This window comes from Pygocentrus nattereri, chromosome 4 (assembly GCF_015220715.1).
Source record: "Pygocentrus nattereri isolate fPygNat1 chromosome 4, fPygNat1.pri, whole genome shotgun sequence".
NCBI classification, from domain to species: Eukaryota; Metazoa; Chordata; class Actinopteri; order Characiformes; family Serrasalmidae; genus Pygocentrus; species Pygocentrus nattereri.
This window is the reverse complement of record NC_051214.1, coordinates 8,263,622-8,289,775: the sequence shown is the minus strand read 5'-3', so window position 1 is coordinate 8,289,775 and position 26,154 is coordinate 8,263,622. Positions and strand designations below refer to the sequence as shown.

Genomic DNA, 26,154 nt, shown 5'->3' with positions numbered 1-26,154 from the left:
GGTGGAAAGAATGAATTGTTACTCGTTTCTCACGTCAATGTTAATGCGTGGAAAGCAAAAAAAGTACATTTTCCAAAAGAGAAACTGTTGAGCCAAGCGTTTTGTTGTCATTGAAGCTAGCATCAGCATTACTGTGGCGAATGAGATAGCAGCCAGCCAATACTGGAGTAACCAGCCACAAAAGGACCCACCAAATACCGCAGAATGTTTCGCTTACAGACTAAAATGGTCAATTTTGCTGTAGATGTTCTCAAATTTGCAGCAATATCTGTTTGTTTTTAGGCTGTTTGTTGCAATGATACTGTAGAAATCTGTCATTGTCATATTGTTAGATTTCCTTTACCTATTCTGAATGTAGCTTGGTTAGTTCCTGCTATGAAGGGGCAAACAAACTAGAAATGAAATGTACCTAAGAGGAGGAAGAACATACAGACAACCGAGTCAAGATTTAAAAACATATAGCTCTGTTTTGACGTCTGAAAGATACAGATTTTCAATACGTCATGATAAAACGATGGACTGAAACTAAACAAGCAGCAGCCAAATATTCAAAAATGATGAGAAAAATTGAATAGAAGACTGAAATACTCTCTCTTCTATTTTGGTAGAACATCCAGCAGTGCTTTTGTATTCTGTACTAGTCTGAACTCAGCATCTAATGTTCTTCGCCACATTCAGAGCAGGGAGTCAATTGTTCGTTTTCATTTGTGGTCCACAGCAGAGTTGCATGGTGTCCAGAACAGTTTCTATCTTGCTTTCACGTGAACCATTTCGAATTACACGTTTAATGCAAAAATAATGTGGTGATGGGACAAAATTGCAAGCATTTTTTGTGAGAATTTGCCTGAATTTGTCATTGCAAATTCAAGAGGGTCTGTTTATTAGCTACGTTCATCTCAGGGCTCCGGTGCCAAACCAAAGAAGCAAACTGTACACACGGAACATTCTTGGCTGATCGACTAGTTTTGGAGTAAGCAGCTTGGAGAATGTTAGATGCTTTGTGAATGCGGGTGGCCACCAGGCCTGGGACAGTCTGTGCTGGACAGTAAGCCGAGCCGCAGTTCAAAAGCTTCATTGTTGGGAGGACAGAGTGTGACTCATCAAATACAGGGCTGGGGTAAGGCCAACACAGGGCTGTGTGTGTGTGAGATACAGAGAGTAATGGGCAACTGCCTCCCACACACGTTCTGGGGGGGTAGCTGACCGAGTGTATGTGAGAAAAGAATTCTCAGGATTCTGTTTTGCTGAGTCAGCTCTACTGTATGTGTGTATATTCCGACTATATGGCATTGATTACATGGGCTGGTGACATACGAGACAAACCACCTAAGGTATTCTTTGATTTTGCTCCGCTTTGCTGGGGAGTGAGCTCTCTGCCCCTGGGTTCTGGTGTCAATAGGTCACTCTATGTGTGAGCGTGTGTGTGACAGAGAGAGGCAGAGTGTGTGAGTCAGACGCAGAATGCCAAATGCCACGCATCCACCCTGTCTACTGAGGAGCGAGTGAGTGGTGGTTTTACAAAGGCTGCCACTATCTCTTGCCTCAGCTTACATGAAATCTGGCCGCACTGCTCTCCATCAAATTACACAGCACAAAAGCAAGCGTTGCAGAACGACATGGCAGCGTTATGAAATCTTCAAAACAAAGCAGCTCGATTTAAATCATGGAAAAGTGGATTCTCCTGGCTTTTTTCATGTAGTGACCAAAACGTTTCGCTCCCCAGTTCATGCAGTCCGACTAGGCTGCAAAAACAGCCCAGTTTGTATTGATTGCTTTTGCAACATCATAGAAGTCAATCTATATACATGCACTCGCAACCTACTGCAGTTTAGCTCCACCCATTCATGCATAAAGAGTCTTTTAGGTCGGACTGCTCTTTTAATCAGGCACAATATAAGAGAGCAGTTTGTTTACGTATACCGGTCTTAAGTGCAGTGTAAGGAATCAGCCTGTTTAATTCAAAGGGATAAAGTGAGGCTGGAAAATGGTAGTGCAGAAATGAATTCTGACTGTTTTCAGTAAAAAAAAAAAAAAAAAAAAGACACACAAATGTCTTAAGTGGACCTCAAGGAAAAAGGCTGTCAGTTGTCTTGCTGTCTTTCAGGACTGCAGTGCAGGGCAGCCTGAAAATCCCAGTAAAAGTGTTCCTGTATTCATGATATAATGACTGGAGCAAAGCGAAAGGAGTTCCCAGAAAACAAAAAAGGACGGAAAATTGTCTTAGCAAATCCAGCATCTACATCCAACAAAAGACCACTAGTTTGTTGGGGTCTATTTATCTCCATTTGGTGTGCGATAAGGTGATGAAGCTCAAAAATGAGAGGTGTAAGTGACGTCATTACAGAGAACAGCTGGTGACATCCTGTATAAATAAAACTAATGCTTGGCCACGACTTAGTAAGGCGTGGGAACAAATAATTAAGTCGTGGCTAGGACTTAGTAAGGTGTGGGAACAAGATCCAAATGCTTAGCCATGATTTAGTAAGGCAGAGGGAATAAGATAATTAAGCCTTAAAAAGGCATGATATTGTTTCCACTCCTTATTAAGTCATGGCCATGACTTATTTATCTTGTTCTCATGCCTTATTAAGTTGTGGTCATGCATTAGGTCTCAATGCCTTGCTGCCTATGCTGTCTCATGAGTCAGTGCCTTAGAAGGCAGCATTGTCGACTTAGTAAGGCGTGGGAACAAGATCCTAATGTGTGGCCATGACTTAGGTGTGGGAATGAAATAATTAGGCCTTGACCGCAGCTTAATAAGGCATGATTTCATTCCTTACTAAGTCATGGCCACTACTTATTTATCCCATTCCCACCCCTTACTAAGTCATGACCACGTCATATTTACGTGGGAACAAGATCCTAATGTGTGGCCATGACTTAGTAAGGCGTGAGAACAAATAATTAAGTCGTGGCTATGACTTAATAAGGCATGGGAACAAGATCCAAATGCTTAGCTATGATTTAGTAAGGCAGGGGGAATGAGATAATTAAGCCTTAAAAACGTATGACTTATTTATCTTGTTCTCATGCCTTATTAAGTTGTGGCCACGCATTAGGTCTCAATGCCTTGCTGCCTATGCTGTCTCATGAGCCAGTGCCTTAGAAGGCAGCATTGTCCACTATGCCAGCATTGGTGTTTACTTCATTGGCGCAGACACAGAGGATTATGGGATATGTATGGCAGCGAAGGATGCATCTATCCTGCCTTCCAAAACTGGCCACCCAGCCCTCGGGGGTATAAATGAGGGGTGGTCCCTGAACTTTTCACAATGCTGTAGACCAAAGATGTCAATGCACAGCTGGTTAACCTATAATTCAGTTTAATTTAGCTCTCCCTGAAAATCAACCCACCACAAGCATAGGACCTTTTATGAACAAAAGAGAGATCCGAAACACTTTCTAGGAACGTCACATTTGTAAGCATCTATAGACACATTCATAACATGTTATAATGCATTCATAAGGCATCATAAACATAGCTATAAATACTTATAAAAATGCTTATTATGCACTGTGAATGGTTAACATAATGCATTATAAGTACTGTTCATAACAAATTATAAGAGCTCATAAGTTGTATTTGTCTGCTCAGAGTAAAGTGAAGTGCACTGTACTAAAGCCTCCTCCAGTGTTAAGAGTGCGGCTTCGAGTTGAAGTATTTACTGAACAATTTACAGAAACACTAAAACATACAGACTAAAGCTCATTACAGGCTTCAAATGTCATCAGAGTTTTACCCAATAAGGGAAAAGCAATGTACACCACCGTTAATGTACACCACCGTTAGCTTGGCGCTAACACAACACTGCATTTGTCTTTATTTTACACTCTCCAAGCTGGGACTGATTTCTTTGGCACTGACAGTATAACATGTTATTAACACTACTTATAATGCATTATATTAACAATTCATGATGTAAAATCAGCGTGGCTATAAAGTGTAATTCAACGTAATTCATTTTTATAAATATTTATAACCATGTTTATAATGCCTTATGAATGCATTATAACATGTTATAAATGTGTTTATAGATGCTTACAAACGTGACTTTCATAGAAAATGTTACCTAGAGATAATCAAGTGCGTTATAAATGGTAATAATAAGAAGGGGGTGGAATGAATGTGACCCCCTGACATCCAGACCTGTGTCCAGGGCGCCTGATGGACACCTGCCGGCCCAGCTCATACAATTACACATGTCCAGTGTGGCTCGGTGCTGGGCTCGGTGCTGGGCTCGGTATCGCTCAGTATCGGACCGAGCAGAAGGCGACCGACACTGCACGCTCCTCTTCAGTTCTCGCGCTTTCCGTCTGTCCGCTAAAACACAAATCTCGCGATAGATGCTCGCTTGTCCGGCCGCCATATTGTGTGACAGTATTTTGATTCGTATCCGCTGGAAGCGAGAAAAGGGGGGCAGAAAAGAGAGAGAAAAACAAGGGAGGGGAGTCGGAGGCGGGGGGGACAGAAAAATCGAAGACGAGCTGTCAGAAAGAACAACTTCTCCTCCCGAGCGGGCGAGAAGGGCTGGTGGGCGCGACGGCGGCGTCCTCTCGGCAGGCAGCCCGCGCTAGCAGCAGCAGGAGCGGCCTGGGTCCCAGCGCGGCCCCCCGAGCCTCGAGTTCCTCCTCCTCCGCGCTCCGGCGGCGGCGGCGCGGGTGTTGCAGGCGGACCGGGGAGCGGCGGCGGACACGGTAAGAGTCACGGAGCTCCTGGGCCGGGCCCCAGGAAGCCTAGCGGGGAGTACGAAGGGTTTTCGGGGGGCACGGAGTCCGAATAATTCAGGCGAAAAAAAGGTTCGTTTTCGTGTGTTATGTGAGCGACTCGCCGTCGCCTTGCTGACATAAGCTGAGGGGAAAAACCGTTGGGTTAAGGTGCTAACGATAAACTAGTTGGCTGAAGTTTTCCCCCAGCTTCTAAAGGGGTTTGTCTGCGTTTGGTCAGAGCTGCGAATTGTGTAACGTTAAGTGGTTGAGTCCGTAGCCGATGTGGGGGACGTTTCGTATGGGCTGTAAACCGTAGCGTTAACTATGTTTTGTCTTTTTACGTTAACGTTACTTTTCCTGCGGAGCCCCTGGGGTGACATGGTGATCATTTTTAATAAGGCGTGGCCACCAATTAATGTTTTGAGGACACGAATTACTACATTGAGTCCAGGAATTAATATATCTAGGCCACGAGTTCAGTTTCTCATTACTTGTAGCCTTAATATGTTGATTTGTGGTCTCAGTATAGTAAGTTGTGAACTCAGTATAGTAATTTGTGGCCTCAATATAGTAATTATCACAAATAATCACCATGTCGCTTTAGGGGTGCTTCACTTTCCGTACTACAAGAGAGACTTTTTGGCGAGGAGCCCTGAGGAGAAGAAAAGTTGCTGGTCAGCGTTGCTAAAGCTTGGCTAGGCTAAGGACTGTAGTTGTGCCACTCCACTGTTTCAGATTGTGTATATTCTTTTTTTCAGTTTAGGTCATCAGTTCATCTTCGTTGTAAAACTGCCCCAGTTAGGCATTGACTTCTGTCCCTTTGCTGTTGGGGCACTGTTGGAGTTACTTGTCACCCTACCCTCCCCCCCTGCTTATTGCAGAGCAAACCTAATGCAGACTGAAAGGACGGTCGTCTCTTCTCACACCAGCAAACAGCATCACAAACATGGAAGTGGAAACCCAACAGGCTTTCAGAATTACAGTGTCTTGCCACAAACCGTGAGACCTGGAGGGGAAAGGCCAGCTTCTGCGGAGCTGGTGGTCTCCTCTAGGTTGCACCCGGCTTGGTCTGCATATATTACAATACACTTTATATATATATATATATATATATATATATATATATATATATATATATATATATATATATATATATATGTTTATGTTTATGTTTATGTGTATATATATATATGCATGCGTGTATGTATGTGTGTTTATGGTTCTGCTGTTGTTACGATGTAACGGTTATAACAATAGAAGACCCTTTATTGCTGCTATATAGAACAATTGTCAAACCACATACAACATGTTCTCCATGCAAATACATATAAAGTGTGGACTGTGATATATGCAGACCAAGCCGGGTGCAACCTAGAGGGAGACCATTTAAGCATGATGTGGTTCCGCGTAGAACTCATGCCTTTGTCTTTACTCGAGAACCATCTTTTTCAGGTGTGTACTTATGTCGATGATCGTCCTGTGTTTATTTGTATTGCTTGGTCACTTGACCATGGCCAGATTTGAACAGTACGTAAGCGTGGTGTCCACTACTGCTAAGATTTCTTTGTTTTATTCTTTGGCCTTTGATCTGTGAGAGAGCTCTTCCTCTACAGACTCTGTGTCCAGTTTCAGATGGATTTAGCCGTCATTGGTAGTTCATTGAGCTGTTGATATAGCTGTTTGGCCACCAAGAGTCATGCCTACCAGCAGCTGGATTCAATGTCCAGAAGTGAAGACCTGCAACACCTTCACTGATGGTGCAGGGGTGCTTTTCAGCTATTTTAGGACAATAAAGCTTGTATATTTAGTCCTAAATGAGAAGGATGTTGTACGTCAGTGCAGGTTTGTATGATGTATAGGCTGTAAATGTAGAATTCTGCAGAGCAATCTGATACAGAGTTAATACCATCTTTATAGGTGCTTGTGTCTACATTGTGTATTCTGTGCCAAAGGCCTAATGTTGGATGAATGCCAGTTTAATAGTTTTGTGAGGCTGTTATAGTGGTGTGTTTCTAACCAGGGTAGGACAGCTGTGTCACTTTGCAGAGTGGAGATTCAATACAATAGCTGATTGCTTGTATTCGGCCTTCGTTTGAAGAAAGCGAGCTTATATGTTTTGTTTTATGTTGGGGAAGTTTGATGTATTAGAGCAGTGAGCACTTGAGTCCTTCATTAGCGCTAATCAGTTCAATATGAGCCTGAATTATCAAAGCCTTGAACAGGCTGTGTGTTCCTGTTCTTGCACCAGCAATGTCGGTGTTGCGATCAGGGATTGGAACCACAGCCAATCACAAGCTCAGTTCCCTTTGGTTTCTCCAGGAGACTCGTTTGCGCATCCTGATTGGCCAAGTGATCAGGCCCGACTGTTACGTATTCATATTTATGGATGTCTTTGCAGGGGAGTTTAACTAGTTTGTTGACTAGTGAATGCGGGCCTGTGTGTCCCCCGCTCTCAGACTGCGGTACACTCCCCAAGCAAGAGCTGCTCTCCACAGCAAAGTGTTTATAGGTGCATGGCTGTAACTCGCACCAGCTGTGGCTGCAGCTTGCTGTGCAGTGCAGAGTGAATGTGTGTCCGCACCGCATCACAGCCTGCTGCTGCACTGCCACTCTGGTAGCCTGTGATTACGCACAACAAACCAAGTTTTATATTGTGAGGAATTCCGAATAAATCAGTGGAAGTAGTTGGAATAAGGGGAGGTGATGCCCAATTTCAATTTCAGTACGATTCGATTTGCCATTCTCTTTATTTTAAAAATGTCTCGGTTGTTGTTTACCCAATCTAATTGGTTTGGTTTGTCAAACTAAACTTTTTCACTGTCTCCGTTGCTTAAAGGTACCCCAAAGGTTGCACCCTGTGAATGTTATAAGTGATTTTAGGAAAAAAGCCCAGACATTTGAGTGTGCTTGCGTGCATAGTGTAAACCCCACTGACCCCCTGTCAGGTTTACATCGATGAGATGCATCCAGATGCTGAGTTTTGATCATTGATCGTAATTTCAGTGAAGGACGACGCATGAGAGACCCTCGGAAAACACTCATGGGCCTATTGACGATGCATTTATAAATATCTGCATAGTTTCACATGGTATTTCTTTCTATTTTCTTCAGTGCTGTATTGAAATAAACTTTTTCATTTGAATCCCCTCGTAAATATGGGCCCAATTGAACCTGGCTGTGGTGATACAGGAATTGTACTGCAGTTGTCCTAAAAGGAAGCGCTTCGTTGTAAGTAAACATGCATTTTAAATAAAATGGCTCATTTAGACCTGGAAAAAGCATCTTCTGTGAGCTATTGGCTTTTGTGGCTCAGCATGAATAAGCACTGAAAGTATGTCAGTAACATTTATCTTCTTGTAGTCCCTATAATTAAGATGTTACAGCTTCCTTTTTTTGATGTTGATTTATAAATGCCAATGTTTTGCGCAAATGCAAGAGCAAGCTGACGCGAATGATTTTCTAGGAGATATATTACAATGTTTTGCATGACTTGTACTGGAAAACGTATCATTGCACATGCTGCGTAAGCACGCAAACTAAAAGATCGGCCTCATGCGGAGCAGAGTTGAAGGAGCGGCTTAGCTTCTTGTAGTCCTGTTATAATTAGGAATCCTTTTGGAATTTTGATTCAGAAATGTTACTCAACATAATGCTTTGGAAAAGAGGAGCTTTTCTTTTGCCCTGGCAGGTTCCTTTAGTAGGCCCCCCTATCCACCGCCACAGTTCAGTGGGACTGAAATGTGCCAAGTTTGCCAATCAGTACAAACGGAGAAGGTGAAGTCTTGTTAGCTTTGGGAGTGTAAGCCGCACGACTGTGTGAGGGTACATTGTATTCAGTTACACATGGAGGCCTTTTCCTCCTCCCGTGTCTTTAAGCAGTTGGGAGGGAGTCTGAAAATATTATGGTTAATTACTGCCAAGCCTGCTATCCTTGGGCTCTTGAAAAACCAGTTTTGAGGTTTGTCGTTCGCAGCTCGTGTCCTCTCTGGAGGAATTAGAGTGCAAGAGAGAGTGTCAGCTTGGCACATGGAGCCACTCGGTCATTAAATCCTTCAAGAGTTATTTGCTGCCTTATATCTGTCGGAGTGTTTTTGCTTTTGTCACTTGAGTGTTTATTTTTCCGTTTGGGGTTTGTGGCCCTTCTGACACCTCTGCCAGCCAGTGCCTGCCTCTCTCACTCGCTCTCGCTTTCTCGTTCTGATAGGTCTTAAGCTGTCTGTGTGTCTGCACTGATACTGCCGTAGGAGTGCTGAAGAAAGACACTTTCATTTGTGAATTGTGTAGATAAGAAGTGCATTGTTGAAATACCAGTGCAGTCTCTGCCATAGAATGGCACCAGTCAAGAAGGGGATTAAGTTGGTATGTAGAAAACATTTTGAAATGCATGTTTCACTCACTGCAGGCTGTTGTCCTTGTCAGAAAGTGCTCTCGCTCCAAAACATCCTGTCTTGGTTTGGGTCTCCTCATTGCTCACCGTGCTTTGCTGGTACCAGGTGAAAGGATATTGAGTGACTGTTTAGCTTCAGCACCCCAAAATATATGCAAGTGTTTGTTTAAACAATCTCACCCATAAGCCGTGTAATATGATGGGTCATTCTACAGAAATGTCGTGTTTTTTTTTTTTTTTTTGTCCCTAGCGCTTACAGTTCTGTTACACTGGAAAACCATGTAAGGCTTACAATTTATATATATATTCAGTATTTCTGAAAATATTATAAAATATAATGAAGGTTGTTGTCCTCAGGAGTCGTGTCACTGGTGTTACCGCGTAACAAAAAACTCTTATTTTGGAATAAAAATCACACTGATGACATCACTGGACTTCCTTTTACCTGTTTTCTGAGGATCTATGAAAGAAGCACATGGTAAGTCCCTGGTATGACCCACTTTATTCCTTGGTAAATGTGCAAAAATAGAATGCAAATAGATTAAATTACATATTTTAGTTGATATTCCATGATTGACAATGTCGCTGGTGTTGCCTTTCTTATGTGTTACATCAATGAGGATTGGTAACAGCAGTGACACCTGTGGAGAGATACAAAAGTGGATGTTTCTGTAGAGTGACCCAAATATAATATACATGGCATTATTTACTGCTTTGAGTGAGTTTAGATAATGTGGACTTACCCCATAGTAGCAAACCAGCTTATGCTTATGTGTTAATGTACTGAAACTGTGAATGAACAATCCAGCAATAAAATTAGCCTCATGCATCTTTTATGCAGTGACGGGAAACACGGTGGCTCACGGGAAACACGGTGGCTCACAGAAAGCTCAGTTAATCTTTTTTGAATAATAATTCGGCCCTCATGCATTTTGACACCGTACTATCTGGCCCTCTTTGGAAAAAAAGTTTGGACGCTCCTTATTTAATGCATTCAAATACTAACTCTGGGCAACATGTAAACCAGTGTCAATGGACTAAGGGTCTTAAATTTCAAAGAACTGTGCTACTAGGTCTGATAAGTATGCTGACATTTGAAAACTTCGTGATGCTTTGCATGTCTGGAGTATTACAAATAATCATCATACCTATTAGTATTATAAGAATTACTGGCCTAAACCACCACTGTACACTTTCTACACGCTGCAGATTTAACCTTCCTAAAGCTAGATGGAGTTTTTATTGGGATGGGGAAAATCCAAATAGGCCCAGTTGGTCTTGTATCCAGCCTAATCCACCTAGTTAGCATTCTCTCTGTAGAAAACGGATACGCCAGGATGAATCTATTAAGCCCTTGTGTTTCCAGAGCAGCCTTTAGGTCAAGCTTTGTGCTACATGTGTTTAAGGGTTGCAGTTAACAGTTTTGGAGCAGATTTGGATGGGCTTAGATGTTTAGCTGCTAGTTACAGATTCGTCAGTGATCTGTTTGCCTGAATTTGTTGAAGCCAAATAAAACGGCACATGACGTTGATGGGGAGTGTGTTTATTGATAACTAAAAGAATGTTCTTATTTTTGCTTTTATTTGCCTGGCATACTTTTGGCCAAGTTCTGACCATGTCAGTTCAGAGCCAAGTAGGCTGTGGGGGGGAAATGTTTAGGGTAACCACACATACAGAACGTGAATGGACCTCACTGAGCAGAGTAGGAAGTATGAATTGTAAAGCGTAAAACCTGTGTGCTGTGATTTAGTCTGCAAAGCAAAGGCTTGGACCTTTTATTAGCTAAGTGGGCTCTGTTCAGCTGTGTTTGATGTTAAAGTGGTCGAGTATTGAGTTCCCTTTTGTTGCTGCGAGTCTTAATGCCTAGTGTGGTTCAGCTCTCTTTGCCAACAAAGGTGTCATTATACCTTTGTGTATCGCTTTGCCCTGAGGAAAGAGAGAGCGGGTGGATAAAAAGGAACAAAGTGATCGTTGCAGAGAAAGGGGCGGGGGGGGGTGTCACACTTGTGCATGTCAGCTTCTCCTTTGTTCTCTTGCCTTCACCTTGCATAAATGAGCTGTTACAAGCAAGCTTCCAACTCCGATGTTTGCCCTTTCGGGACGAGTAAATAATGACGGTGCACCTGGTGAAGGTACTGCTTAGCGATGTGGGGGTGTGCCTTGCAGCTGGGAACCAGCTTCAGGTCCCAGCTGTGCTGTTTGTGATTATACAGCTCACTGGATACATCACTGCACGACACTGGGACGAAATCACTTCCACTGGCTTCTAAAAAGGGAGAAAATAGGAACCACTTTATAGGTGCGAAACAAAGAGATATTGTGGATAATATCACAGAGATTACGATTTGGAACCTGTCTCCGATGGCAAGTAGCAACTGGATTAAAAATAACACGCGCCGAGTTATATTTCTGGTGACACCGGTAACCTTTTTAGTTGTAGTCTGCAGCCGTGCCTGTTATTGTCTTGGCGAGTGATTTCGACTGCTGCAACGTAATCCCACAGACACATGGAGAGTTCACTGTGCACTCCAACCCCCCCCCCATCCCCCTGAGGGAGCGGTGTTTAGAACCTAATGAAAGAATCTTGAGTTAAACGATAGCCCCCGGCTTCATTCAGAGTGCGTGGGCTGAAACGCATCCCCCCTCAATCACTCGCACACTTTTAGCTGTGCCTCTGAGTCCAGATTAATTTGTTTGACATCTATAATTCTCCGACATGCCACAGAGAACCGTTTAAATCTAGTTAATAGTCTAATTGAATTCCGTTTTCCAAAATAGCCTCATTAAATAACAATAGCAGTTAACGTTGAGAGTTAGTGGGTAATGATGGTAAATTAAAAAGTTCTGCTTTGGAGAATGAAATGCGCATTTTATTTATTTATTTTTTTACTCTGTCTCTTTCTTTTGCTGTTTGGAGACGGATGGTAGGAGATCCATCCATTTGCGCTAATATAGGGGAGCCTCAGCTGACTGCTCTGGGACGTTGCATGTAAGCTAATTAAAACCAGAGAAGCTTGTGTGTTCAAATAAGCTTCCCGATTTGGGAAGACGGTATTTTTGACTCTTTTAAACGCACATGTGGAAAATAATATATAGGTCAGGAAATTTGTTGCTTTGGTTCCCTGAATGTTAAAACAGGGCATTAAAAGTTATTTTTGTTTTGTTTTTTGGGTTAGGATCATCAACCTGGTAGCACATGAACCTTCCTTAGCTTTTGCTAGGACTTGTCACCTTGTCTCGTTTCTTTTTTTTATTCAAAGTGTAAAGCATACGTGCTCCCTCCTGAGTCGCACTGCGCTTGTTCGTGGTGAACTATATTCGGTACGCTATCATTGTGAACATGTTGTTGAGAGATTTGCTGTATTGATTTTTCCTCAAGTGTTTAGCCTAGTTAATGATAAACGCTGCCCGCATTCACCTTCATACGGTACTTAAATCGATTGGAAGGTGATTAAAAACATGCAGCAGAAAGCTGCTGAATGTTTCTTGTAGCAGGACTATAGCTGTCTGAATAGATTCACTGTATCGTCTGATGGCTTTGCATGAGGCAGTGAAGTTGCTGGAGGTACCGTGACATTGTTGCAAGGGCATCTGATGAAGGGGAGAAAATTTAAGTGGGGGTTATTGAAGTCTAGAACCATAGTTTGAGTTCCTTAAGTCATTTCTGTCATTAATGTTGTGCATTGTATTTATTGCGGTACTGAGGTCAGAAATCAGTTTGTTTGTCAATATTTTAAGTCTTAAGCATGGCTTGGTTACTACAGCATGGCTCAGATTAAAAAAAAAAAACTTCTTAAATATAACCTTTTTAACACTTTTATTGCATGGTGCTCTCACAAAATAAGCCCCAAAAATCATAACCCAGAACTCTTAAGTTCTTCAGTAACTTCAGGGAAAAAACAACCCAGTCACACAAGCATGGCTGTGTGCCCAGCATAAGCTCCTCCCCTTACCTGCCCACTTTATTCTTATGTTTGTTGTCTTTCATGCGTCCTAAGAGCCCAAACACCTCAACATGATAAGGAAGAACGAGCGTCAGCTAAGGCTGGCTGATGATCACCTACTGTTAGCTCAGCATCTCCTCTTATCACCTGTGAAAATTTATACTTGAACACCCTGTAAAGACCAGCGCTGACGGTTCATGTGCACGTACATAAAACGCCTGCATGGAAGGGAGCAACCCTCTCTAGCAGCAGCTGGCAGTTGTGTATAATATGGCAACATTAAAGGTAAAGAATATGTTGTTTTCAAGCTAAACCTAGTGTGTGAAAGCAGGTGTCCATTAGCTCCATACTGGCTGGCTCCTTAGAAATTAATGTTTGAACATTTAAAACAGTAAAATAAAATGTATTATATGTTCATTATAGGACTATTCCATGTAAAGTCTATGAACGGTTTAATGTTTACTAATATTAAGAATCTTCTTGTTGGCAGTGCAGTTTAAATACATTTTAAATTCGGACAGTTGAATCTAAAAAGTTGTTGAAATGCCATTTGGAAGTGATAAAATTTTGCTCTGGCTTTGGAAAAGTAAGCTCTCGGTGTGCCTTCTTTAAAATGCTGTTTGCTTTGTTGTCTTTCATTTCTCTCCTGTCTGCTGATTCTTATCTCTCTCTCTCTCACGGCCGACCGCAGATGTCGATTCAGCAAATGAAAATAGCCCTTACAAGAGCCGATTAGAGCCAGTGGTGCAGGAAACTCTGCACAAACTGCAGATGAGGGCTGGCTACCAGTACGCACCTATAGCCTTTTGGTTCGATGGCCTACAGTTGACTTGGTGTGTCAGCCCTAAGAGGCCTTCAGAAGAGAGCGAGGGCTGTATTAAGGTGCGGTTTTATATTTCAGTACACTTTTTGAAACATTTCAGGTGTAATACTTGAATAGGAGAATGCACATAAGCGACAAGGATCTCTGTAGAAGTGATGCAAATGTTAGGCATCTTAGGCTTGTCTGCCTTGTATATCTGCAGGAATATTCTCTTTGTAATACTGAATATGGCATTGCTGTTGTGATCGGACCATTATATCCTACCATATTCTGACCTTTCTGGGTGTAAAAAGAAACAAACAAAGGGCAAACCTCAGTGCAACAATGATAATGAAAGTCAAGTAATGTTGGAGATTCTTCTCATAACTGTATCATAGATGTGGTTCACTCTTGAGGTGCTGGTTAGAGCACAGGGAAGCAAAGCAGTGACTTTCTTCATTCAAGCTTAAAGGTAAAGGCAGTGGTCATACATATCACTGTAGCATCATCTCTTAGCCTTAATCAGCTCTATGGGACGGGAGTCCCGGGAGACCGGACGTTAGCTTAGTTTTAATAACGGCATGCTGCAAACTAATAACTCCTGTCTGTGAAAGTGAAACCAACTCGAATACATAGTTAACAAGCAGCACCCATGGATCTACTGCAGTTGATGCAGGATTCTCACATCATTCAGGCGTAGAACAGCACAGGTAAAGCAAATTAACACTTGGGCCCAATCCCATTTCTTATTTTTACCCCTTCCTCTTGTTTTTGAGTGTCTCGTTGCCCCTTAGAACTGAGTGATAAGCGGTAGTGGTTAAAATCTTCCCCTGTGAAATGAGCCAATCCTCAAATCTAGTAGCCTCTTGATGAAGGCTTCTGTCAGTGCTCTGTAGGAGACCCTGCCAGGCTGCAATGACAGCAGGGGAGGGTAAGTTCAGCTCCTCACTGCTGGGCTTTAGTTACATTTAGGACATCATGGGGGACTTCAAACAGAGGGGGACAATTATTTATTATCACCCACCCCTAATTCTTCAGTGATATGAAGCTGAAGCTTCTTCCTTGAATTTTCCCGTTCCACCTTATGTGGAGCAGCAGTCACATTCTGGCGCTTAAGGCATCAGAACGGCTGTACTATTTAAGGTGGAATGGGAAATTTAGCCAGGAAGCTACTGAGACATCAGCACACTATTAGTGATTTATTTTTTTTATTTTTTTAAATGCTTGTAATGAAGAAAACGACCATAATACACTGAAATGACATTTAACTAAGATAGCTTAAATTTATGATAACAATTGTACTGAGAAAGCTTTGGCTTCTTGTGCAGCCGTCTTGCTGGTTTCCTTATTTACCTCATATCACTCTGTTTGGAGTGTGCCTTTGAAAAACCTCTGTGTAGAGGCCCATGCAGCCCTAACACTCTTACCTGCCCCTATATCTCAACAAAAATCAGGACACCCTACCCTTAAACGAGAATGCGCAAAACGGAGGGCTGAGGACTAAGTGGTGGGGGCGAGAAGTGAAATGGAATTGGGCCCTGTTTCTCCTCCAGTGCTGCGTTTTCTGAAATTAGTACTAGATAAAGAAAAACACCTGTAACTAAGAGTTGCCATGTGCTGGATGTCGTCAGTATCACACTCAGATTTGAGCTCAGGAACGTTGACATTCACAGCATGAACAGTCACGTTTATCTACAGTATATTGCTCTACAGGCCAATGATGTTATGGTCAATTCACGAGTCTAATTGTTTGAGTAAGTAATGTGTTGAAATTTGGTGTTGAATAGCAGAGAATTTTTTGATGCCGTAGCATCGTTGCAATTTGAGCTCCTGAGTTTCCTGAGCAGAGCAAAACCTTAAACAGGAAAGTGCAGTTGATCAATGTTCTTTAGATGCTGACGGTACCCATAGTACGCCCAGAGTGGCTTATTGTGACGGACTGTTAACGACATTGTCGTTGTATTATCCCTCCCTCGCTGCTACCCTGTGCCAGCTGTGCTACTTTGTGTTGAGCATATAGTTATTTGACCATAGAGTTCAAGCCCCACAGTTTGTGCTTACTCAGCAGATTTCGGCTGCTGCTGTGTGTAGATTGATCTGCTGCCTGAACAACACTGGCTGCCATTGGGGGAGAGCGGAGCTTGCTCGTAATTTACTAATATTTGCCTCTGTCTGACTTGGCGTCGGAAGTTGTCCAAAAGGCCTGGGAAAAATACTCTGCTGCCGGGGTAAGGAAGAGCAACAAAAGCGGAAAGTGGAAAAGACCAGAAGAAGGACAAGTACCCCTCACAGCCCCCCCATATCAGCAATGTATACATTGCCGTGGTAGGTATGCCGAGGACTTAACCTCAGTTATTTGATTAGATTAAACTTTACCTTTTCTTGATAGTGCATAATTCAAATAACTTCACCCACTGGTCTACTGTTTGACCAGATTCAAAACTCTTTGTTCATCAAATTGATCAGTATACACTTTGATACCAATATATTGGATAGGTAGCACTTTCATAATGTCTATTGCAACATTTTGACTTGCAATGCATGTTAGAACTGCTGTCAGAAACTTTGGGTACAGCAGGTCATATTTATCAAACTTCGTACAACAATAATACTGGCCTAGTATATAGTAAATATAAATATTCTTCTTTTTAAGAATGGCCTCTGTTTATAATAGACGTAATACACATATCGGATGTCTTAGATGCTTTAACAAATAAATCAAAACAGGTGGAAATCTTGAACTAAATAATTCCACAGCAATTACTCCTGCATTTGGGTGCACCACGATTTCTTGTTAAAATCACCAAAGTGTTCTTGTAAGAACAGAGCCGCTGGATGCTGCTATAGGGCTTTAGTTTCTGAATATGAAGCATTTTTCACTGCCTTGAGTTTCATGTGAGCAGAATTAGTCTACAAGTTTACTGGAGTTACTGTCTACGGACGTCTAAGAGGGTTTGTTCTCTTTGACCCATCATGCTTGCGTGTGTTAAGTATTGCAGCTTTAGCTGGGGATGTGTTGTGACGGTCACAAGTGCTCACAGTCTGGTTATTGGTCATCTGTTGTGTCTACATGAGTGCTTTCTCTGAAATGCATGGTTGCATTACTGTGCCACACTATAGTGTTGATTCAGAAGCGTTTGACAGCCCAATGTCTCACCACTCTCTGCTGCAGCCTTGTCATCCATTTATCTCTCTCTGTGTAAGCCCTTTGTGAGGGTGGCGTGGACACTACGGAGGTTCGTGTAGAGGCATTGGTTTTGTTGTGCTACCGAGGCATTGCCAGGGGTAGCGGGCCAGCCAGCTCCGCGTCTCACAAAGTGTTCTTGCTGCAGCGCTCAGGACAATCACACACTGTGTGTGTGTTGTGTAGCTCAAGCAGCATCTTGAATACAACCTCCCGAGCCTCAGGCTAGAAAACAAGCCATATTTCCCATCGAACACGGGGCGGGCCGACTTAACACAACTTCTCCCTCTTCTTTTATCCCTCCCTTCCCTGTCTCTGTCTTTTTCCAAAACAGATTGCACAACACCACTGCAAACGTATACAATAGTTAAGCCAGCGGAAAGCTCCTCCAGCACTCCCAGCTTAAGAACTGAAACCAGATCAGCCTTTAACAGTTTGTAGGAGTGCTCCTTAAGCTTGCTAAGGTTTTTTTTTTTTTTTTTAAGTGGTGGAAAAAATGGAGCAAGCACTTTACATTGCAGCTGAGACTCTGCTCGAAGTTGTTTGTTTGAGCCTTTTTGCTGCATATTGATCACATGTAGAACGTTGACTGATTATCTGACACCTGAAGACCGTTTTAAAAAGTTACATCTGACCCTGGCTGGGTTTACATGCAAAGATTTTTTCAAAGATCTGATTGAATACATCCTGATTACTGAGGTGTTTTTGTGCATTCTTTTCAACAGTCTGATGGAAAATTTTCATTTACACGCACACTACAAGTAATCCGATCCAAAATGACACGCATGCATAGAGCATCACTTAGAGTAAACGGTACCATGACGGAGAACATCATGTGACGTCCGGTCCGAGTGAGATAAGTTTCCAGTTGGCGCGCTTGTGTTTTGAATTGCTTTAAAATGATGTCAGACTCAGAAAAACATCCTTCACGTGTACTTATTAAAGAAGGCTGAGAGGAAGACGTCGTGTTCTGAGACACAAACCGGACGTCCGTCCCACCTGCCGTCTTTTAAAGATCAGATTTAGACTTCGTCTCCTCTGCTGACCAGTTTCTGCTCCGCCATGTTGAACGTTATAAACTTTTGCTATGATGCGACGTGCATGCACAGAACGTACTTACCCTTTCCGATTGGGAATGTAATCGGATACAGGCGTTTACATGGCTATTGTTCTTCTGTTTAATGGATTTTTTTACAGGATAACCCACCTCGTTCATTAGTATAGAAGCTGTATGGCCTCAATCGGGCTAGTTATTCTGATTGAGGTGTACACATGGACCTATTCTATTATGATTGAGCTGTTAGGCGGAGTATAAACGGATTATTTGTCTGCATGTAAATGTGGCTACTGAGCAAATTCTGAGATATGAGGAGTCGGTCTTTTATGTGATTTTTGAGGAAGACTAAGATTTTCCTACATTTTTGCAGTCATGACCACTGCTGTTGTTTTTACAAGCTGTTCTACTATGAGGAGGCGCTGCCTCATTCCATCAGTGCACACACATTGTATTAAAAAAGGTTAGCATGCTTACTCATTTATTTTAAGATTAAGTAGAAAGACCTTGCAAAAGCAGTTATGGCATGCGTACCGTCACCCCTCAGGTTGAGCTTGTGGAAGTAGCAGTAATGCGTTTGATGTTGTGTTGTGTGTGTTGTTCATCATCACTGCTTTGCTCTGAAGCTGTGAAAGGTTCTTTTTTTGCTGTGTTGTAATCAGGAATTGGTAGTTCTCTGACAGTGTCGTAAGGTACAATTTTGAAATTGCCGGAAGGGTAAACACACTGTACCCATGCTTTTGTGTGCTTGCCGTCAGACCTTTTTATGCTTTGAGGAGCTGTGTTCCAGCCCTGTTCGCCGTCTGTGATTTTCTATGCCGGTTTATGCGGATTCCTTCACTCTGAGTATGTGACACGTTTCTGTAGTTCTGTTCAGACTGTGAGGTGCCCCTCCTATGACTTGCTAATATACCAGAATATTCAGTTTTATTGTGTTAGTCAAGCTCTTTTGCTGCGTTTTCAGTACTGGCACAGTAGACGTTGTATTTTTAAAGGTACACTATATGTCCTAAAGTTTGCAAACACCACCTCATCCACTGTAGAGCTTGTCCTCCTGTTTGCTGCACAAACAGCTTCGATTGTTCTGGTAAGGATTTACATTAGATGTTGGAACATTGCTGTAAAGATTTGGTTGCATTCTTCCACAAGAGCGTTCACTGAGGTCAGGTACTGGTGTTGGATGATCAGTTCTGGATCATAATCCCCACTTCCAAAGGTGTTGGGTGGAGCTTTATCACTCCAGAGAATGCAGTTCCACTGCTCCACAGCTTGATGCTGTGCGGCTTTGCGTTTTGGTCATAATAATGCAGACCAGTCTTTAACCACGTCTCATTACTGATTCTGTGGTTTAACACACAACACAATATGTATCAGTGTAATCACAGTATACTGGTGTTTTGTCCGTATCATGCCGTATCATGGTTAATTATGATTGCTGTTTTTAAGAAATCTGATCTCAGGTCAGCATTGTTCTGAGACATTTTGTTCATTTGACCGCTGTCAGGCTTGGCTGGTTGTTGCGTTTTGATTTGGGCTGTGCTTTAGCAGACAGGAATGCTGTGGTGTTGGGTCTGGCGTTGTATGTGGCTTGGCACATGGGCGGGCAGAGGATCAGGACTGGCCTCCACCGGCTGCACCAACACAGCCGCACCTGCCTGTGCCAATCTCACCCATGCCAGTCTCGTGGGCAGTTGCAGAGCCAAGTGAGTTAATTTCCCACAATGTAGCCGCAAAGGTTAAAGACCGTGGAGTGAGTGAAGCTCTGGTGATGAACAGCTCTCTCCTGTGGCTGACCTCTTGTCTTGGAGCCAGGCTAATACATTTTGCTGTGATTTATGTGTGTAAAACATGGCTTAATGAAGTTAAATTAACTTGAGTGCTAATTAGTGGCCATGTCCCAGTTTTATGTAGTTTTTATCTCATGAATTGCTGTAGTTAGTGCTGGACAGTACTGATAATTCAGTATCTCTGTGTTTTCCATATAGGTTACGGTATCATGACATTTGATTATTTGTTTCAGTTAGTAAAGGTAACAAACCCATTACTACTGTTTAGGTATCGTTTCGCTTGGACTCTTTGTTCAGAAAGCATAAGCGTTGTAGTTCACTTTCTTCATCGGTCATATCATATCTGAAGTACAAAGAACAGATTAAGAAACAAAAAGTGGGCTGCTTGATACAAAGTATGCAGCTATTTATCGATAAAACAGCTGCTTACATCAGAACTCCATGTGCAATTTTCATGCACTTAAAGGCTGAGAAACAGGTCAGTATTATCTCAACAGCTTTTTCTATAAAGGCTACAAAAACAAATGTCCTTTTTTTTATTTGTTTTTTGTGACAATAGACTCTCACACCTAAAACACAGTGTTTGTTGTGGGGATGGAGTATTTTTCAGCTGTGCAAATATGATATGACGCTGTGTGTGAGAATTTGATTGCTGTCATCACCGCTCTTGATATGTTTATCATGGAAACTCAGTCGCGATAATGATAAAAATACGGTTTATCATGGAGCTCTAGTGTGTTGCAGTAGTTGTGAGCTGGCTAAGAATTCTAGCAGTGTACTGTATTGCTGTCTGTGTGCGTCGGCTGTCTTCCCACTGTCATCATGCAGATGTATATCTGCATATGAACCCAAGTCATGTAACAGCACACATGCACAAAAGCCTACAAGTGAGAATTACCTGCAGAATCGGGTCCCTCAGGCTCTTTTACTAATAATGAAGATGCCTAGGTCTGCCACAGTAACTATACTCAGTGGGTTTCTCTCTCTCTCTCTCTCTCTCACTCTCTCTCTCTCTCTCTCTCTCTCTCTCTCTCTCTCTCTCTCTCTCTCTCTCTCTCTGTCTCTGTCTCTCTCTCTCTCTCTCTCTGTCTCTCTCTCTCTCTCTCTCTCAGTCTCTCTCTCTGTCTCTGTCTCTGTCTCTCTCTCTCTCTCTCTCTCTCTCTGTCTCTCTCTCTCTCTCTCTCTCTCTCAGTCTCTCTCTCTCTCTCTCTCTCTCTCTCTCTCTCTCTCTCTCTCTCTCTCTCTCAGTCTCTCTCTCTCTCTCTCTCTCTCAGTCTCTCTCTCTCTCTCTCTCTCTCTCAGTCTCTCTCTCTCTCTCTCTCTCTCTCTCTCTCTCTCTCTCTCTCTCTCAGTCTCTCTCTCTCAGTCTCTCTCTCTCTCTCTCTCAGTCTCTCTCTCTCTCTCTCTCTCTCTCTCTCTCTCTCTCTCTCTCAGTCTCTCTCTCTCTCTCTCTCTCTCTCTCTCTCTCAGTCTCTCTCTCTCAGTCTCTCTCTCTCTCTCTCAGTCTCTCTCTCTCAGTCTCTCTCTCTCTCTGTCTCTCTCTCTCTCTCCCTCTCCCTCTCTCTCTCCCTCTCCCTCTCCCTCTCCCTCTCTGTGTGTGTGTTGCTAAAAAACACGTGTTAGATGAAATGTTTCACACAGCCGTGGAACGGACTGGTTTTCCACCAATGGTGTCTCTCGATAGGCATGCCATGTGACTTGGCTGCCATTTGTCTTTTGGTTGGCCTCAAGGTGGGGAGTAATACTCCTAGCAGCTGCTGCAAGCATTTCCGCTACAGCCCTCTCTCCCCTTGCCGACACACCACAGGCAGGCCCAGCATGCCCCTGCAGCACCATGTCCCACTCACTGCACAACCAAACCGCTTTCTGGCCAGCGTTTGTGTTTGTTCATGTTATTATTCGGTAGCTTTGATTGTTTGCTCGTGCAGTTGTTCCTGGCTTTATCTGAAGAGCGTGGAGTTAATTTGTGCTTTGTTGTTATGCAAGTTTATGTGTGAATTTGTGTATTTGAAAGGGTTAAAACGAGGGCTGCAACAATTGAGCCCTTGCAATAAAAACAGTGCATGTGTAAAAGTCATATAAGCATGAGATGGCATTAATTGAAATCCTGTATATAAAATAAATAGTTAATAAATTGTCTTTAGTTGGAGGGGCTCAGTGAGTCCACAAAGTCTTTTAGACGTTGATGTGTCGCTTACATATAAACACAAGCAGTTAATTTGATGCACTCTGTCATTCTGACGGATTATAGTACACTACAGGAAATGTTATTGGGTTCGGCATGGCTGATGTTTCACTGCAATATAAAAGAAGAAATCACACTTGTCACACAGGGGGAACTTTGAATGATGGCAGAGCTGTGACTGGGCACCAGGAAAGGAAGAGGAACCTACCGAAAGTATAATGGTTTGTTTAGGTGATTGATTAACTCAGTACATTTCAAATAATGGTGGATAGATTTGAAACGTGCTGTATTATATTATATTGTGGCTAGTGCGTTAGTTCAGGCTCGTATTCGTTTGTGGCTAGTCTTTAAGCTCAGGGCCTAACTTTAGCTTGTGGATAGCACTGTAAATTTGGGCACAATAAAGTGTGAAACTTGTCTGAATCATGTCAGATTTGTGTGTGCTGTTCTAAAGTGTCAGATACTGTGCTTTTAGAAACCTGAATGCCTTAATGGGGTCTGAGGGCATTTTCTTGATTTTTATGTATAATGTGTATATATTTAAAAGCACTTGCATACAATGTGACGGCCACATTATATATGAAAGTGTTCAGAACAATCTCAGCTCTCTCTGCACTGAGCCCATTCTGACCTGGAGAACTGTGTAAAGAGAGAATTCAACCCTAAAACTGAAAAATTGAAGTCTGTTTTTTGTTATTTCTTGTGAAACCAGAGCTTTACTGATGTGGATGAACTGTATTGGTGCTTGAAATGGGTTTACCAATGTCTTGGAGTTCACAAAAGTAGTGGAATGTATGAATAAAATTGTAAGTAAATGTTCTCCTCTTCGCTGCTTTCCAAAACGGCTGCAGCAACTTCAGAGGCTGCAAACTTTTTACATACCAGCGAATGATTTCCAATGTGACAGGTAAGGCCTTTATGATTTCCTGAGTGTCCATTGAGAGGTGAGAGGCAGATGACTGACGCACACATCCACCAATTACTCACAGTAAAAAGCAGATTGTGTGTGTCTCAACAGTCTTCATTGGCTCTTAACTCAGGATGTGAGTCTTGTACGCTCTCGCGATCCGATGGAATCAAAAGGCCGACTACAGATTTAGGAACTGCTTGAATCGTATTTCTGTGCTGTATTATCACAAAGATATTAAGAGAAACCTCAAGAAACCTCTAATTTGATGGGTTGGCATGTTCGTCAACCCATGAGGATTAATGAACTGAAATTGTGCTCGACCATATCCAAAGGCTTTTTCAGGCAGCCCTTGACTCAAAGCATTTCTCAGTATAGTAAGAGACAACTGTTTTGAATGAAACTGAATTATGAATTGTACGAATAGTTGCATCCCTAATATTTTCAGTCTGACCCTGTGCAAGCTGAGCCTCTTGCTCTAGACACTGTCTCACATTTGGCTGGGTCTGCTCCCATATGTAAACGGAATATGTGGAAAGTACATCTGACCACGAGTTGTGGAGTGTCTGGGGGTGCTACGAGAGCAGTGCCATCCTGTGCCATGCCACAGAGGTGCCTGGCTTCCAGTGGTAGTTGTGGCGGAGCTTGCAGATGGAAGCAGCTATGAGTGGTATGTGTAAAATACGTGTGGCTTTGGCCTTAATTTGCAGGGACATTGTCCACATTCATGTAAGATTCATCAGACTGTATCCAAATCGGTCAGCTTCTTTGAAATGTGGCATGGGGAGAGAAGATACCGCTGACCGATAGCGCTGGATGTGAGCCCTTAATAAAGCAGTAAGCCATGATTGGCTGAGGGATACTGTGATGGCACAACACGACGCAAAGGTTTAGCGCAGAACCTTTCAGTTTATAAGTACTTTTTGGTCATCAAATTACCACCACGAGTCTTCTGCCAGTCTGACAATGGGGCTGAGTCTCAAACAGCTCACTGCTTCCTACATAGTGCACTACGTAGGAAATAATATACTGACTGATGCTACTCATGACTGAAACATGGACATTTGAAGACATTTGGGTGAAATTCTTTAGACTTATATTGCCTTTTTTTAGTGAATTATACCATAAGTCTAATTCAAGCCTATGATAATGTTGGAGGTGTTTAGCATGTTTGCTGTCTTTTAACCTGTTGGCTGGCTGACCTGCCAAGTTCTAGATGATAAGTTTTCGGCCCCTCAGTTAGAACAAAAACGGGTTCTTACTTCATCAGTGCTCTTGGTGCTCTGTGTGATCAGCATTCGAGTCAAAGATTACTCCATAAACAGGAGAGGGGTTTTTCATGCCATGGTGCAGTAATACAGAGTTCAGTTGTTTTGAGGCGGGCGTAGCTGTGATATATATCGTGGCTCAGCCAATCAGATTTTAGGACCAAAGCCATCCATTTTATAATGGAATTTATGCAGCAGTTCTGGCCACACAAGCTCTTTGGTTGAGAGGCGTTCTAACCGTGCTGATATTGCGCCATAACATCACAGGTTTTTCACAGATACTGCATCACTCTGCTTAGATATCGTTGCTGACTAGTTAGAGTTTGTAGTTCTTCTTACTTTGTGCAAAAAAAAGAAAAAGGATACTTTTGAATATTATCATTTGACCGATGGCTGATTTGGTCAGACTCTGTAGATGAGACTACACTAAATTCCCAAACTGTCAGCTGCCAACTGAAAAGCTGCTCAGTGGTGATGTGACAGAAGAACAGCTAAACAACCTGGAATCAGCCAGAAATTAACTCAATACTATTCACCAAACGTGTAGTCTGACCTTCAGAGTCTGACCAAATCAGCCTGAGCCATAAAACTGCCACAATAAAATATAAAAAAGCTGCTCGGTGATGATGACAGTTTGGGAATTTAGTGTAAGGAGCTGGAGAACGAACTGCTGGCTGTGCAGCGAGTGGACGGAGCTTGTTACTCTGACGTAGCAGCAAGCTGCGTGTCACAGAACTGTAATTTGTTGCAAGGAACTGCGAACATTAAAACATACTAAATGCCACTTTTACAGCCCAGTTTATTAATTTCTTACTTTGTCCATTTAAATGTTGTATAAAAGCAATAGAACATCTCAAGGTCATGTGTTATCGCGTGTTATTGCGACTAAATCGCAGCCTTGATGTCGTTTTGCGATAACGCACTCCGTCTCATATTCTATTGCTTAAATAATCACACTGCTGTGAAGGGAACCTTTATATGTATGATGTAACAGTGTTATAACCATGAGTTTTATTTATGATTTAACAGTGGCATCTTGTCAGTTCTGCTGCACTCCAATAATAGTCCAACTTTGACCTAAGAGACAGCCTTAATTATTTAAAAAAAACCTCCTCTGAACTTATCAGTTATTGATTGTGCCTTAATCTCAAAGGTGATGGTCAAAGAACGTATTAATAGAATGACGCATGCTTTTCTGATTTCTCAGTGCGTTCATCTTTCTGGGATTGGCCTATAGTTTGTTACTAGTTAATAGTCTTGCTGTAGTGTCCCATATTAAGATTATGTTTAAAAGAGCTAACACTGCTGTATTGAGTCATTTTCAGTTTTGTAATTCTTAATACTCAGTGGAGTCACAACCACAGAGCAGCTTTACTCCTTAGACCTGGAAGTACTTTGGCAGAGGTCGTATCCATGACTCTGCAGCCAACAAATACACTTTGCTCTGTCAGTCATGCAGTGAAGGAATCTGGTCGTTAGGCAGATGGAGAGAGACGTACAGACTGGCCGACCCACAGGCTGGTGACAGGATCGGAGAGGGAGAGAGAGAGACTGTCAGAAAATATCCCAGAAACAGCTGTTTTGGAAGCTTTATTTGGACCCCACCCACCCAAATAGTTCTTCTGAAGAGCTCATTGGCTGGCACATGCTTGCTTTAACTGGCTGACGCACCATTTCCCACTGCCACGATTGGCTTTTATTCTGTCCCCTACTGCCCTGATTGGCTTCTAGACTGTACCCTACTGCCCTCATTGGCTTTTAAACTGTTCCACAGCACCATCATTGGCTTTTAGGCTGTTTCTCACTGCCCTCATATTTCTTCCAGATTGTTCTTAGCTGCCCTCAATGGCTTTTAGACGGTTCCTCACTGCCCTCACTGCCCTCACTAACTTCTTGACTGTTTCTCGCTGCCCTCATTTCTCTCCTTGA

The 26,154-nt window shown here is 42.6% G+C and overlaps 1 protein-coding gene across 3 annotated transcripts in view; it reads left to right on the top strand.

Annotated features, from left to right (window-relative positions):
* The first annotated feature begins 4,429 nt into the window (after window positions 1-4,429).
* tab2 (TGF-beta activated kinase 1 (MAP3K7) binding protein 2) overlaps window positions 4,430-26,154 on the top strand; it is a 53,937-nt gene continuing 32,212 nt past the window's right edge. Inside the window, exon 1 of one of the 3 annotated variants that reach the window (XM_017697752.2) lies at window positions 4,430-4,695. The gene's annotated coding sequence lies outside the window, so the exon portion shown is untranslated. Of the gene's footprint in view, window positions 4,696-13,299; window positions 13,324-26,154 lie in introns of those variants that run through there. The other 2 variants (XM_017697754.2, XM_037537915.1) reach the window with 2 other exon arrangements.